The sequence below is a fragment of the Camelus ferus genome, chromosome 11, assembly GCF_009834535.1.
Source record: "Camelus ferus isolate YT-003-E chromosome 11, BCGSAC_Cfer_1.0, whole genome shotgun sequence".
Taxonomy (NCBI): domain Eukaryota; kingdom Metazoa; phylum Chordata; class Mammalia; order Artiodactyla; family Camelidae; genus Camelus; species Camelus ferus.
In genome coordinates, this window is record NC_045706.1 from 71344250 (window position 1) to 71359563 (window position 15314).

The following is a 15314-nucleotide window of genomic DNA, read 5'->3' on the forward strand; positions in this document are numbered from 1 at the left end:
AGCCAGCTCCAGGAGCAATTAGTCAGGAGCCAGGAAATGAACTACAGAACACAGAGTCCCTCTCCCGCCAACTTTGCTCTTTAAACGTCTTGGTTTGCCAGCCTCGCCTCCCACCCGTCCTCACCCTGCTTACCGGCTGGCAAACTGTGCCCGAGAAAACCACGGGCCTGTGATGGGGACCCTCAGTCTCACCTTGATGGGGCGAGGGTACCCCTCACAGCCCCCCACCTGCAGCACTGCTGTGTCGTAAACCTCTCCAAGGCCAGCCCTCACCTCTTCTCCCTTTTCCCCTTTGCCTGCGGGGTAACCGGGCTCTCCAACCTGACTTTCCCCAGATTTCCCCTCCACCTGAAGCTCTCTCTCTCGGGGCTGCCCCTCACACCAGTGTCTGAGGAAAGAGGGTCTCTCCGTGTGGCTCATCTCCCACGTGCCTTTTTTCTTTAATTGAAGTATAGTCAGTTACAGTGTGTCAATTTCTGGTGGGCAGCATCATGTTTCAGTCATACATGAATATGCATATATTTGTTTCATATTCTTTGTCATTATAGGTTACTACAAGTTATTGAATATAGTTCCCTGTGCTGTAGAGAAGAAATTTGCTTATCTATTTTATATATAGTAGTTAATACTTGCAAATCTCGAACTCCCAGTTTATCCCTTTCCACCCCTTTTATCCCCTGGTAACCGTATGTTTGTTTTCTATGTCTGTGAGTCTGTTTCTGTTTTATAAATAAGTTCATTTGTGTCTTTTTTTTTTCTTTTTGTAGATTCCACTTGTGAGTGATATCATATGGTATTTTTTTTTTTTCTCTTTCTGGCTTCCTTCACTTAGAATGACAATCTTCAGGTCCATCCATGTTGTTGCAAATGGCATTATTTTATTCTTTTTTTATGGCTTTTATTCCACTGTATAAACTTACCACATCTTCTTTATCCAGTCACCTGTGAATGGACATTTAGGCGGCTTCCATGTCTTGGCTGTTGTAAATAGTGCTGCTGTGAACTTTGGGGGTGCATGGATCTTTTTGAATTAAGAGTTCCCTCTGGATATATGCCCAGGAATGGGATTGCTGGGTCATATGGTAAGTCTCTTTTTAGTGTTTTGAGGAATGTCCATACTGTTCTCCATAGTGGCTGCACCAAACTGCATTCCCACCAACAGTGTAGGAGGGTTCCCTTTTCTCCACAGCCTCTCCAGCATTTGTCATTTGTGCCACATCTTTTTAACATTTTATTATAAAATATTTCAAATACATATAGAAGTAATTAAAATGTGTCCCCTTATTTTCAAGGCCTAGATTTATCTGCTAACATCTCCCATAGTTGCTTGTTCACGTTGTCCTTGCTGAACTGTTGTAAAAGCAAGGCCCACATGTCACATTTACTCTAAGCACCTTGTTATGTGACACTAAACTGCAAAGATATTTTCTCACACAGCTACAATACCATATTACCCCAAACAAAATTAACAGTCATCCTTTAACATCATCTATATTCAAATTTCCCTTATTGCCCCCCACCCCACAAAATGTCTTTTACAATTGGTTTGCTTGAGACAGAGTTCACGCAAGGGCCACACTCTGCATTGGTTTTTATGTCTTGAATGTTGCTTAAATCTTAAGCTTCCCCTGCACCCCTCCCCCAACCTCTTTTCCCGCACCATTGCCTGGTGGCGGGACCGTTTGGGTTGTCCTGTAGATTGCTCCACTTTCCAGATTTGTCTGATTCTTCATAGTGCCATTTAACTCATTCTTCTCTGCCCTGTATTTCCTGCAGAACAGAATTTTGAAGAAGCTCAGACTCTGGTAGGAGCCAGACTCCCCTGGGGACTTGGTAGAAACACAGTTCCCAGAACTGAACCTGCCTTGGTGAGCCTGGGCTCTGTCCGCGTTATCGGCTGTTCAGGGTTTCTGGAACCATGGCCACAGGGGATACCGTGTGCTCCTGTTACATCGCAGCAAGGCACACGTCTCACTGTCGGACTTTGGTGATACTGATGCCCTGGGTCCAGGCGGGGACAGGCTGAAGCCACCAATGTCAAGTTGTATGCATGCCGGTACCTGTAGCCTCACCCTCTCTAGAGTTCTTCAGGACCCTTTTCTGTGAATTACTTCCATTTTCTCTCATTTTTTTCAACTTTTCCTCTATTTTCTCCTTCTCTTAAAAAAGGCAAAGAAAAATCATGCTTATTATAGTGTGGTTTATAATAGTGAAGAGACGGATAAAGCTTAAGTGTCCAGATAGAGAATCGGTTATACACTTGATTATTGTTTTAAATACAGTCAGTTACAATGTGTCAATTTCTGGTGTACAGCACAGTGTTTCAGTCACACACACACACACATATATCTGTTTTCATATTCTTTTCCATTATGGGTTATTACTAGATATTGAATATAGTTCCCCGTGCTATACACTTTATTGAGTAAAATTATTTGCAGCCACTAAAAATTACACCATCAGAAATATATAAAGACATGAAAAAATTTCCTAATAAAATTTTAAATAAAAATAAAGCTACAAAACAGACACATAACTACAACGTAGCTGTATCATGTATAGCTCTACATTTTCATAAAAACAAGCTCACAGGCTACAGAACTACTCTAGATGCCTCTACCTAGAACAAAAACACAAGGCACAGTTAATTGCGATTTTATCTGGGTGATGGGATTAGGCAGAAGTTTTATTTCTATCTTTGGTTTTTCTGTAATTTCTGTATCTTCTAAAATGGGTGCAAATTGATTTTAGAAATAAAAAACAGTATGTTAATTAAAACAACAGAAGTGGGGAGGGTATAGCTCAGTGGTAGAGCGTGTGCTTAGCTTAGCAGTGCATCCATTAAATAAATGTTATTTCAGTGAGTTTATTCTTCACCTCTGTTTCAGTATTCTTTATATTTTCCAGCTCTTTTCTAAAAACTTCACTCTGTGCATCTATACTCCTCTTGAGTTCTCTGAACATCTTGGCCATCATGACTTCAAACTCTTTCTCAGATACATTGTCTGTCTCCTCATCACTTATTTCCTCTTCTGGGATTTTATCTTGTGCTTTGGCCTGGGAGATACTCCTTTGTCACCGCATATCATGTGTCTTTCTATGTGTTTGTGGATTCCTTCCAAAGGCTTTGGGATTATTGTTTTCTTATTTCTAGTATCTGCCGTGGTGGATGGGGCCGGACTAGAGGCTTGTGCAGGTTTCCTGGCAGGAGGAGCCGGTGCCCGCCCACTGCTGGGTGAGGCTTGGTCCTGGACCTCTGGTGGGCAGGGCTATGTCTAGAGGCCTTTGTGCCTCAGGAAGTCTGCTGATGGGTGGGGCTGTGTTCCCACCCTGTATGCTGTTTGGCCTGAGGCTTTCCTACAGGCTGTTGGGTGGCAGGTCTTGGTGCTAATGATCTAATCAAGATGTCAGCCTCCAGGAAAGCTCACATAGATGAACACTCCCGGAATGTCCGTCACCAGGTTTTATGTCCCCTGAGTGAGCTGCAGCCATCCCCCACGTCCCCAGGAGACCTTCCAAATCCAGCAAGCAGGTCTGGCCCAGGTTCCTATGACATCACTGCCTCTGTCCTTGGACCTGTGGCTGTGAGTTTCTGTGTTTTCTTCTCAAGAGAATTGAGTCTCTGTTTCCCCCAGTCCCATGGGGCTCCCAGAGCCAAGCCCTGCTGGCCTTCAAAACCAGATGTCCTGGGGTCTCCTCCTCCCAATGCCGGGGCCCGGGCTGGGGAGCCTGACGTGGGGCTCAGAGCTCTCAGTCCTGTGGGAGGGCCTCTGTGACTTAACTACTCTTCAACTTGTGGGTCCCCCACCTGGGGGGTATGGGGCCCAATTACATCGTGAGCACGCCCCTCCTACCGTACTGCTGTGGTTCCCTCTTTATGTTTCCAGTTCCAGAAGATCTTTTTTGCTAGGTTCTAGTCTTTTTTCCAATGGTTGTTTAGCAGTCACTTGTGATTTCATTGTAGTCACGAGGAGAGGCGAGCTTATGGTCCTACCACTCCACTATCTTGACTGGAACATCTTCAAATTTTTTAAGTTTTGAAAAAAGAAAGAAAATTAAAAAAGAAAAAAAAACAGAAATTTTCTTTTATTGATCTGGTATCCCCCTCAAGTTATGACCATACCTTCAGCCCACATTTCTTGAATGAGTTGTTGACACTGAATGTCCGGCACTCAAGTCCTGCTCATTCATCTGGTAATGTTTCCGGTTCAGAAACTGTTTCCAGTTTAAACAGACTACTGACACCACTCTCTCCCGGGACTGCATTTGCCATCTAGTCCCTGCTCTCACTTTGGCCTCTCCAAAGCATCTGGAAGTGCTGACATTGTAAATGCTTCCTCTTTCTTGAGATAGTCTCCTCCCTTTCTTCCTGCAGAATTACTCATTTTCCTACAGATATTCATTGAACACTAGATCCGTGCAGGCATAGGTCTCGGTCGCTGGGATACAATAAAAAGAAACAGACAAAGCCCCTCTCCACCCTGAAGTCTGTGTTCAGGGAGGTGCTGGGCAATCTGGGGTGGTTCTAGCAGGATGGCAGGGAGGCTTCATTGTGAAGGCGACATTTGAACAAAGACTTGAGGGAAGTGAAGAGGGCGAGTCAGGGGAGAGCAGCCCTGAGAGGGGTGGGCTGTGCAGGCTTCATGAGGACTGGGCTCCTACTCTGAGTGGACCCCCAAGCCCCTGAGGGCTGAGAGGGGAGGGCAGGCAGGATCCGACTTCTGCCTGGAGGACGGATGGTGGAGGGTGTTCTGGTGGAAGCAGGGAGACTGTGAGCAGCCTCTGCAGATGACAGATGTGCAGAGTAGTGGTGGAGGTGAAGAGGGGGATTCTGGGTTCAGCCTGAGGACAGAGCCGAACCATCTCGTTCAGTCCTTTGCTGCCATCTCTCCTTCCTGCTCACTGAGAACAACTGTCTTCTCTCTTTATCCCTTGGCCAACTTGTCTGCATAGGTGGCTGCCTCAGTTCCCACAGTCAGGCGGACAGATGTCCCCTCTTCCTCCAGCTCTGAGCCACACACATTCTGACACCCCAAGTGGAACACCATGAACATCCTTCTATCTTTCGGACACAGTTTCAAGCCAAGAACTTGGGTCGCTTGTTCTCAGCCCCTGGGAAGTTCAGGACAGCTCCATCTTGTCCTAAGAACAGAATGGGCCCTGGACTCCCATTTAGAATCCAGAAGACAACACATCACAGAGCACGTTCATGTCTAGTATTCCATTACGTCATTTGATTCCAGTGATCACCCTGGGATACAGGTGTGGCAGCTACAATCACACCCATTTATGAATTAGTTAATAGATCGGGTGACTAGGGCAATGGCAGTGGCAGTGGCAGTGAGCTGCGGAGACAGGACTGGAGCTCAGTTCTCCTGGCTCCTCATCAGGGGGACCTACCATCCAGTCTCTGAGAACCCCGGGGCCCTCATCAAGGCAAGGACCATCATAAACCAACAGTAAAAGCATCTTGGTTTGCTGTGCATTCTGGAAAAGAAAAAAGCTGTGAGACCAAGCAGACGTCACAGGACTGGTTAACATTGCCCTGGTGTTCAGGCTCAGAGAGAATCCTTCCAGAAAGTTCCCAGCGTGGGCCAGCCCTCCTCCTGCTGCCCCTCGAGGAATGAGGAATGAGAGACTCTGCACCCTATCCATCCACAGTCTGTACCAGGATCGTCTGTGGCAGGAGGATATCCTGCCCCCTTTCCCATGGGAGTGGTCTTCACTTTGCTGTGAAGAGAAGGAAATGAGATAGCAGCTCAAGTTTTACTCGGAGCCCAGAGTCCGGACGGACTGCCGCTGGCTCTGGGGGCAGGATGCTCTGTGGCTGGTAATGGCCTTCAAACTGAATGGATGATGAAGGCTGACTGAGATACTACACTTAGGCTATAATTAATTTAGAATTTGAAATGGGGAGAAACCTTGTGTGTTTCAAGCCGAAGCTGCTCAAGCCGGAGGCTGCCTTATGGCAGGGATTTTTTTTCTCACATTCCCATCAAAACCACGGATCTAAGAAGTCTGCTCTGTCCCACCACAGCAGCCCTCCTCCCAGACTCATTTCCTGCTGTTGGAGCAGTTAGAGCACAGCTCGTGTGCGAGATGAATAACCCGCTGCGGGGAGGGAGAAGGCACCGTGGGCAGGCTCCTGGTGTGGTCCGAGCTCCCCCGCCCCCAGGCGCTGCTTCCTGGGCAGGGAAGGTGAACACTCAGGTGCTGGGCAGGCTCCTTGTCTTGCTGCACTCAGCCTCCTTGGCAGGTGGTCCTTCTGGGATGGGTTGGGGGCTTCCACCAACAAGCAGAGCAGCTGGAGAGGGAGTGCTGGCCAGGGGACCGGAGCTCTTCCGGGGAGGGTGGAATCACCCAGCTCCCGGCCACAGCACAGGGGCTGCGACCGTGACCATGCCGTCTCTGAGGGACCTCCACGGGAAGGCTTTCCTCTCCCCTCAGCCCAAGTGGCACCTTGGCACCTTCTAGAAATGGAGAGAATCAAGTGCAACAATTCTTTTTTCTGGCCCACCAAAGAACCTGACAAAATGCTCTTCTTTTTTTTTGTTGTTTTTAAAGAATGTTATCTGTTATTGTCCATCATTTCTTGTTGTTTGTGGTAGAAGATTTTACAATTGATTGATTGATTGATTGTAATGGAGGGACGGGGCATTGAACCCAGGACCTCATGCATGCTGAGCATGTGCTCTACCACTGAGCTATACCCTCCCCACCAAAAATGCTCTTCTTAAGCATGGAGACCATAAAGTCAGACACGGCTCTGAGGTTTGTGGTCAGAAAGACAAGGATAATATGAAAAGAACAAAGATGTATGTAAACGTGCTAAAATTCAACCAAAGGATGGGACAGCTAGAGGTCTGGCCATTCAGAGAGGAGTCAGCAGAATGAGGTCACGTACAGTGAAAGTGTAGGTGAACCGGGGGGGAGACCACCCTGTTTGGAGAATATTGGCAGAGTGACCAGGAAGCTGGGATCGACTCGGCAGTCAAGGTCACCACCAAAAACCCAGGCGGTGTTCCAGCCAGAGAGCCACTGGCCGTTAAAACTCCCCAGCTAACTGAGAGGCAAGCACAGGAACCGTATGATAAGATAACCCGAACGTTGTTTAGAACTGTCTCCTTAGTGGGCGTACATCTTTCAATCACGAAAAGATTTAGAGTTAAATTTAGAAATGCTTGAGAGAATCAGCCCTCAGAGAGACTCTCTCGTGGTTAAGATGTTGGGAGACAGCTTTCCGTCACTTTCTCACATTTCTGCACATCTGCGGGCAGAAGCAAGACTGCCTTTGTTCTGGACTCCCTTTTCGAGGATGTTTGGCAAACAAATGTGGAAAATGGAGACAGAGTCTCCCTCCAGGAGGGCAGGTTTACTGTCCAGTACAGTGAAGATCGTTTCTTTCTTTATGGCAAAAGTCAAGCAGACTTGCTACCCATGGGAAAAGATTCAGGCTCCACAAGTTCAGGGCTGCTGTCCTGTTGCCCACGGTGTGTGCAGGTGTCACCTGCTCCCTCTTCAACTGCCCTGGGGGGATCGGGGCTTGGGGAACCAGTGTCATTGTTGCTGTTCTCCTCACTACCCCTGCTGTGAGCAACGCAGTCCTTTGCCTCTGACCCGGGAGTCTCGTGTCTTTTACCAGCATCCACCAAACCTGTTAGTTTGAAAGTGGGCTAAAATCTCAGACTCCCTACAGTTCTTGAATGAACTCTCTTCATATTTAGTATTTAAGTTCTTACAGTAGAGATGTTGGCCTCTGCAAGTAGTAGAGCCACTTTGTGATTCCATATTAAAATTAAGTAATTTAAACTTGTGATTTCTGAATGACTCATTTTTGGGGGGGTGGGAGTAATTAGGTTTTTTTTTAATGAAAGCATTACTATATATAAAAATAGATTTAAAAAAACTTCTTCTGTGCAGCACAGGGAACTATATTCAATATCTTGTAATAACCCTTAATGAAAAAGAATACAAAAATGAATACACATACATATGTGCATGACTGGGACACTGGGCTGTACACCAGAAGTGGACACATTGTAACTGATGGTACATCAATAACAAAATAAAAATAAATGGGGGCACTGGGGATTGAACCCAGCACCTTGTGCATGATAAACACATGTCCTACCACTGAGCTCTACCCCCTCCACTAAACTTGTGATTTTTAATGTGAAATTCACTGAGTTTATAAACAGTGTAGGGGCATTTAAGATCTAGATTCATCTTATAATTATAATTAATTAAATGTATGAAAATTACCTAAAGACTCCAGAAAGATTTGACATAGCCATCAGACAATTAAAGTACCTTAAAAAGGAAATAAAATCTGTTACATTTATAAATGCTATTTTCAGTGTTTGAAGGTGTTCAATCACTCAGTTTGTAGCTGGGACTAAAATTTTAAGATGCCTTCCCTTTTGGTTAAAAATCTGAGGTGGGGAAGGGCGTAGCTCAGTGGAAGAGTGAATGCCCAAGGCCCTGGGTTCAATCCCCAGTACCTCCATTAAACAAACAAACAAAGAAACCTAATTACCCACCCCTACCAAAAGAAAAATCTGAGAATGATTCACCTAGAACGTAGAGAACTGGGAATTCCTCTCTCCTTCCTTAACAATAAGAATGTGTCAGATGAAATACAAAATGATAACTGTCCTTGAATTCACCAGAGGACTAAGATCTCAGGGCAACTGAGTAGCCTCTGCCTCCTTTAAGTCTCTGAGGTGCAGCTAACCGAGAATGAGACTTGACTTCTGATTTTCTGTCTTAGCTGGGATGAGTTTCCACTTGGCTTTTCTCAGCATCACGGTTCTTCCTCTACAAGAGGGTTCTTCAAGTTACTAAGTAGGTCCGTTCCAAAGATAAAATCAGAGATGAGGCAAATGAACACCAGCTGGGGCGGGACCCGTGGGACCACTATGAGATGGATTTGGCACCAGGACTTCCCCACATCGACAGGAAGGCTGTGATGGTATTTTCGGTCTCGTCGTATCAGTTTCAGCTCCAATCTTGTATTCACAGCCCTTCAAGGGTCTGAGTCACTCCTTTTCCTCAGGAGAAATAGCCAAGGTCCTCTCGGTCCTACATGAGGGCCCCCCTAGTGCGTCTGCTCGCTGTGACATTACAGCGTTATTCCTCAAGGACACTCAGGCGCCCCTTCCGTAGATTGGCTCCTGGTCTGACAACTGGCTCCGGTCTGGAAACTGGGCAAAGGATCATGATTTTCCATCGCAGCAGCTGACATCAGCCTTTGGCTCACCTGCTCTTGTTACACAGTTTGAGCAACATGTTCCAATCTTACTGTTAGGAACACCACGGTCTAGTAGTCACGGCTCCCTTATTCTTGCAAATAAGGGTCCAGGTTGCCATTGTTACAATCATTTGTCCACCGTGCCTTGGATGGCTAAGTATTGCCGGCTCTGCTGGGCTCTTCTTGAAGCCTATCATCCCCAAATTCACCCGGGGGCCCACACCCACCACAGCCCAGAAAGCTCAGTCATCAGGGAGTTTCTCAGCAATGCTGGTGGCCCCCTGACTGGCACGTTCCTTCTTTTACTAGTGAACAGCACGCCCTCCGCGCGCTCCCAGTGACTGGTTACTTGGAAGACTCTGTGGTCTTGCACAATAAATCTATTTTGAATGCCGACCCCACTGAATGTTCTACTCCTTCTGCTGTCATGGGACTTCTAGCATCAATGTCATCCTCATTTCCAAGCCGCAGGGCACTCTCTCAGCCGCAGATAAGGATTGGTTCTAGGTGTGCTTGCCAGGATGCAAATCCTGAGTCAGGGGAGAGTGCCCGAGTATCAGTCAACTCGCCTTTGTCCAGCTTAGTGGTTTACTCCCAGTTCAGCGTGCTCAAGATTCACTGGGTCACGTTGGTCCATGTGAGCCAGGTTCTGTGACCCTTTCTGAAGCAGGAACAGCCCCTCTCGCCTGCCATGTGGAGCTATGCCAGACCTTACTATTAGCCTAGCACAGGGGTTGGCACACTGTGGCCCACTGGTCAAATACAGCCCATTTTTGTAGATAAAGGTTTGTTGAAATCCAGCCACGCCCACATGTTTACATATGATCTACTCTGCTTTTGGACACAGGGAAGAACTGAGTGGTTATAACAGAGAATGTATGGTCTGAACAGCCTAAAATCGTCACCATATACAGATACACCACTTTACAGATAAAATGTGCTGACCTCGAAGCCGTGAGGGCTGGTGGGGGAAATCCTGAGAAGGGCAAGTTTCATCCTGCAAGGCAGCTGCCCCAGTGGAGAGCTCTGCATGGACGTAGGGCAAGAGGAAGCTGTGTTGTCTACAGGAAGGGTGGGTTTCTTCTTCAAGCCCAGAGAGTTCCAGGGAATCTGAGGATAGAAGGTTCTCAAGCACATCTCCCAGATGTCCCCTTGCCAGGACCTTGGGTCCCACCCGTCCTGATCATGCCCTTGACTTTGGCATAGGTTACTTGCTAAGGCCACAGATTGGACTTCTCTGACTTTTATCAGCAGAATGTGCCATCCAGCTATGGCAGATGAGAGTCCTTTTACACGCTGCCACAGAGGGCTTCTGGCTTCTGATTTTGTGCCTACTCAGAGGGTGGGCTGATTTGAACTTGCATTTCTTCCCTCTGTGCATTGACCCACCTAACAGTCAGTCCCCAGCCATCCCCTTGCCCTTGTGGCTGCTACGGCTACCACATCTCTCAAATGCTTGCGAGGCCACATAAGCCAGTGCATCCATCCTCTGGCACCTGCATCCCATCCAGTACCAGTCAGGCTCCAAGTCAGGATCATCAACCACGCCAGTTATTTCTACAGAGAGAATTTAATTTAGGGAATTTTAAACCTGCTATTGAGAAACTGGACAGGTAAAAAGGGAATATTGAGACCAACCATCCTGGTTTGCCCAAAACTACACTAGTTTTAGCACTTAGAGTCCCGCATTCTGGGAACCCGCTCAGCCCCAGGCAAACCAGGACTGTTGGCCACCCTCACTGAGGATCATCGGCACAGCGCATTTACAAAGGGGTTCATTCATGGGAGCTGGGTTTAGGGGAAGCCCAGGGCCCAGTGCAGGAACTCAGGGCTGGCCAGAGATGAGCTGCCACCACTTTAGGCCAGAAGAAACGAGGGCAGAGAGAAGTTACTGCAGCTCAGAAGGAGAGAGAGCCCTGAAAGCAGCAGTGTCCTCAGGCTGAGACACAGACAGCCGTGGCCACCTTGTGGGGAGGGAGCCAGGGGAACACACCCACGACGTCGGTCGCTCCACGCCTCTGTTCTGATGGTGCTCCCCGCTGGCTAAACTCAATCACAAGCCATACTGTTGCCAGTAGACACAGCAGGTTTCCAGATTCTTGTCCCATAACAGAAAGAATTCAGAGACAAGATGCAGAGGTTAAGACAGTAAAATGAGGATTCATTAAGGGATGGACAGTACACTCCCAAGGGGAGAGCGGGCAGGGCCAGGTGAGCAGTTGCCCTGAGGGGGTTTTTTTTTTTTGGCAAGTTGGTTACGTACAGTGTCAAAATGAATGGGTGGACCATTCAGTGGGGAGAGGATTTGGGGTCATATTCCCTAATTTTCACCCCAGCTCCACCTTCCCAAAGGGAGAGGGAATTTGGTCCTTATTTAGTCTGGATGGGAAGTGTCATGGTGCCAGTGCAGGATGGGTACTTCTAATCTGAAAGGCTAATTTTATTGAAATGAGGGCATAATGACATTCAGACACTGGAGATTCCTGCCTTTTCCCACCTTTCTTTGTCAGCCTCCAGGCCACTCATCACCCCTAAATGTGCGACCTCTTATCAGCCCAGAGGGTTCTGCTTTTTTTTTTTCTGCCCAGGGACCTCTGGTGCTTACATGATGTGTGATTTCCTGTATTTGGGCTGTGCCCCTCCTTTCTGCCCACTTCCTGCCATTTGGCCTGGGTACCCCTTTCTCTGCTCATATCTAGCTATCTGCCCACTCTAACAAAAGGATATGGAGGCCATTGATGTAGCCCTTATAGACCTGGCTCCAGGGTGGAGTGCACCGTGGGGGAAGAGGAACAAGTGGGTCTGTGGGATCAGACAGTAACTCTCTGGCACAGGGCCTTGATATTCTCATTGGTAAGATGGGAGTCATAAGGAAACCAACTCACAGTTTGTTTGAGTTGGTTTGTTTGTTGTGCAGATTGATAATGAAACAGGTTCAAAGTGTCCAAAATAGTTCTGTCTCTCCTAAATAGATAGACAGACAGACAGACATATAGATAGACAGACAGATAGAGTTGACCATTGAATAACATGGGGATTGGGAGCCTAGACCCTCAGTGCAGTTGAAAATAAGTTAGAGTCAGCCCTTATAACCGCAGGTCACCTGTATCTGCAATTCCAAATCCGTGGATCCCACCAACTTCGGATTGTGTAGCACCATCATATTTACTATTGAAAAAAATCTGCGTGTAAGTAGCCCTGCCCAGTTCAAACCCTTCCTGAAGGGTTACCAAGGATGACTGATCAGCTCTTCCACAGTCAGGACCGATCAGCTCCTTTCCCCCTCAAGCATGTGAAGCTCACCTGTACTGAGAGCCCAGAGTCTGACTCACAGGAAGGCAGAGTGTCAGGGGCTGAGGGTGACACAGACAAGGGTCACATCACCCAGAGTCTGTGCAGAGGGACCCCAGGAATTGGGGGAAAAGTGAACCAGGGCAAGAAATGCAGAGGCCAAAGACAAATGTCTTGGATTTCAAATGCTGCTCAAAACATGGCTCCCTTAAAGAACAGGAAAGGAAAAGACCCCACATGGAAGGAGAGATTGTATCCAATCTGTCCTGAGCCCTGCCTAGATCCGCTGTATCCCGTGCCCTCTACCCACCGCCCCCTTCCTCACCCCTGTTTGAAACCCACTTCCTTTATGTCTGCTCCCGAGGGGTTTTGACTCTCTTTTAGTTACTTGATTCAGCTTCAGAACTGGCTTTAGTCCCTAAGTCAATTCTCAGATGCTGACTCATCCACCAGTCTTCATGTCTGGATTTCCTCTCCATCACTTGTTCACTCTTCTTCCCCAAGACTCTCTCAACCATCGGCAGCTGAGGAGGCAGCTGGGCTGGGGAGGCAGCTGGGCTGGGTCACAACGTGGTGCTGATGGCCACCCTGGCTCTGCCTCCTGCCAGCCTGCTCAGGTAACGGAGCAGGACCCTGTGGGGCCTTCCAGGGCCAGACCCTCCCCCATGTCCTCTGCTGGAGCTCCTCTCTGAAGTATCCAGATAATATCATTTCATGTACATTTTCTGAGTTTTTCAGATGTGAAAAACCACCACCAAAGGGAAGAAATTAACTACTTGCTGATCGTGGCCCCCAGACCTTCTGGTGCCTGGGGGTTGATGGTGTTGATGCCCTGTTCCCTTGACATCAACCAATCAGGGGGTTGTGCACGAGCTGATCACGTACCTGTGACTCCCCCTCCCTTATCTACCTTTAAATATGCTTTGCTGAAACACTTTGGGGAGTTCGGGGTTTTCCTGGGCCTGAGCCACCCCGTCCTCCTTGCTCGGCCCTGCAATCAACCTTTCTCTGCTCCAAACTCCAACGTTTCAGTTCGTCTGGCCTTATAGTGTGTTGGGCACATGAACTTGCCTTCAGTAACACTCAGGTAAGCACATGTCCTGGGCATCACTCTTTGCCTGCGCTCTCTCTGGACACTCACAGGGTGGTCTCTGTCCCGGAAAGTGTGTGTGGTGGGGGGGGGGGTTCTTCTTGTCACTTCTTCTAAACTAGATGCCATCTGTCACCCAGGACCAACGACTCTGGTGGGTTCTGTAAATACTTTATCTTAGGTACGTTAGAGCTGATTTCACTACTATTATTCCTCTGACCTGCCAAGTTAACCACTAAGTGTAATATCATTTCTTTAGGGAAATGATGCAAGTTCCAAACAACCAACTTAGAGTGAACTTTGGAGGAATCCATCCACGTTAGATGAATTTTTGAAAAGCTCTCTATGCATAAGGAGGTGGGGCGTAAGTAGATATCATTTGATGGGCTGTGGTGTTATTTTTGTCCCTATGGAGCATGCAATTAGCATTCCAGCCACACACTAGCTTCACCCAAGACCAGAAGCTGAAATATAAATAACCACTCAAGCAAGGTTATTTAGATCATCAATCAGATCGACCAGATCTAAGCCAATTATTTTTCCGGCAGAGTTAATTAGAATGTGTCGAAAGTGAGTGAGATGTGAAAGGAAACTTTCCATTACTTGTTCCTTTAACAGTTACCTTATAAGCTGGAGTCCTGTCCTTAATGTCACATTACGAGTACCTTCTAGAGAGGAGAAGATCTACGTGTAGCCTTTAAAAATTGGAACCAAAGTACGTTCCCACTAGTTTCAGCTCAAATATTAAATTGGGTAGAAGGTTAATCACAGGGAAATAGGAAGACTTACTAGAGAAAAACAGAAACCCCAGGGTGGAAGAGAGTCTGCAGGTATAAAGCGGGAATGGATCTGCAGGGACCTCTGCTTCCCTCACTTAGAGCCTGAAGCCTTTGAGTGGATCCATCAGGAGTCTGAGAATCTTCTGTCCTCTCAGCTCTCCATCCGCCAATGGTTTATGGTCTAACTGCAGGGTACATCACCCAACAAGAGTGTGTCACCAGTCACAGTCCTCAGACTTGCCACCTGTGAAATGGGACTACGCCCTCTTTTGCAGACTGAAGTTCATGGTTTATGTTGTTTTGATCTTGGAACACTTTTGACAAATAAAACATGAGAAACTGCTTTCAGGGCAAACAACTCATTATTTATTAAGAAGAAAAATAATGAAAGAGAAAGACGCAAAGGGTAAGATCAATAGGTCGTCTGATGTTGAGCTAGAAACGACAGGAGACGTGCCTCCTCGAGGCCGCCCTGACTCCGAGTGGCAGGAATGGGGGGGGGGGGGCGGGAAGGCCAGGTACACACGCTCCCCACCCCAGTGTGGAACATAAGCCCAGCCCCTCACCTGCCTGCCTTTCAGGGCTTTTCTCATGAAAACGAGGTTCCGAATGCTGATTTCTGCTTTAAGGCCCAAGACACACTTGAAACATCTGTGTAGAGTGTGGGGAGAAGGTGTGTGCGTGCGCATGCGTGCTGGTGGTGAGGGAAGGAGACGGGGCGGGGTGGGCGCTTTCCTAGGAGATAAAAGAAAATAGCAAAGCAGCAACCCCGTTCTCTGTCTTCCATCCGGGCACAGCTGCACGGAAAATGGCCCGAGTGCACGCTGGGGCCGCGACTGCTCCGGGGCTTAACGTACAGGAGCCTGTGACACCAAGCCACGCTCACCCGCAGGGACCTCCAGAG

The 15314-nt window shown here is 47.7% G+C and overlaps 1 long non-coding RNA gene across 1 annotated transcript; it reads left to right on the forward strand.

Annotated features, from left to right (window-relative positions):
• The first annotated feature begins 1935 nt into the window (after positions 1-1935).
• On the forward strand, positions 1936-13418 carry LOC116667368. Its single transcript, XR_004324256.1, has 3 exons — positions 1936-1946; positions 3215-3217; positions 13338-13418. It is a non-coding gene; the product is annotated as an uncharacterized LOC116667368 (long non-coding RNA).
• Positions 13419-15314: the final 1896 nt, after the last annotated feature.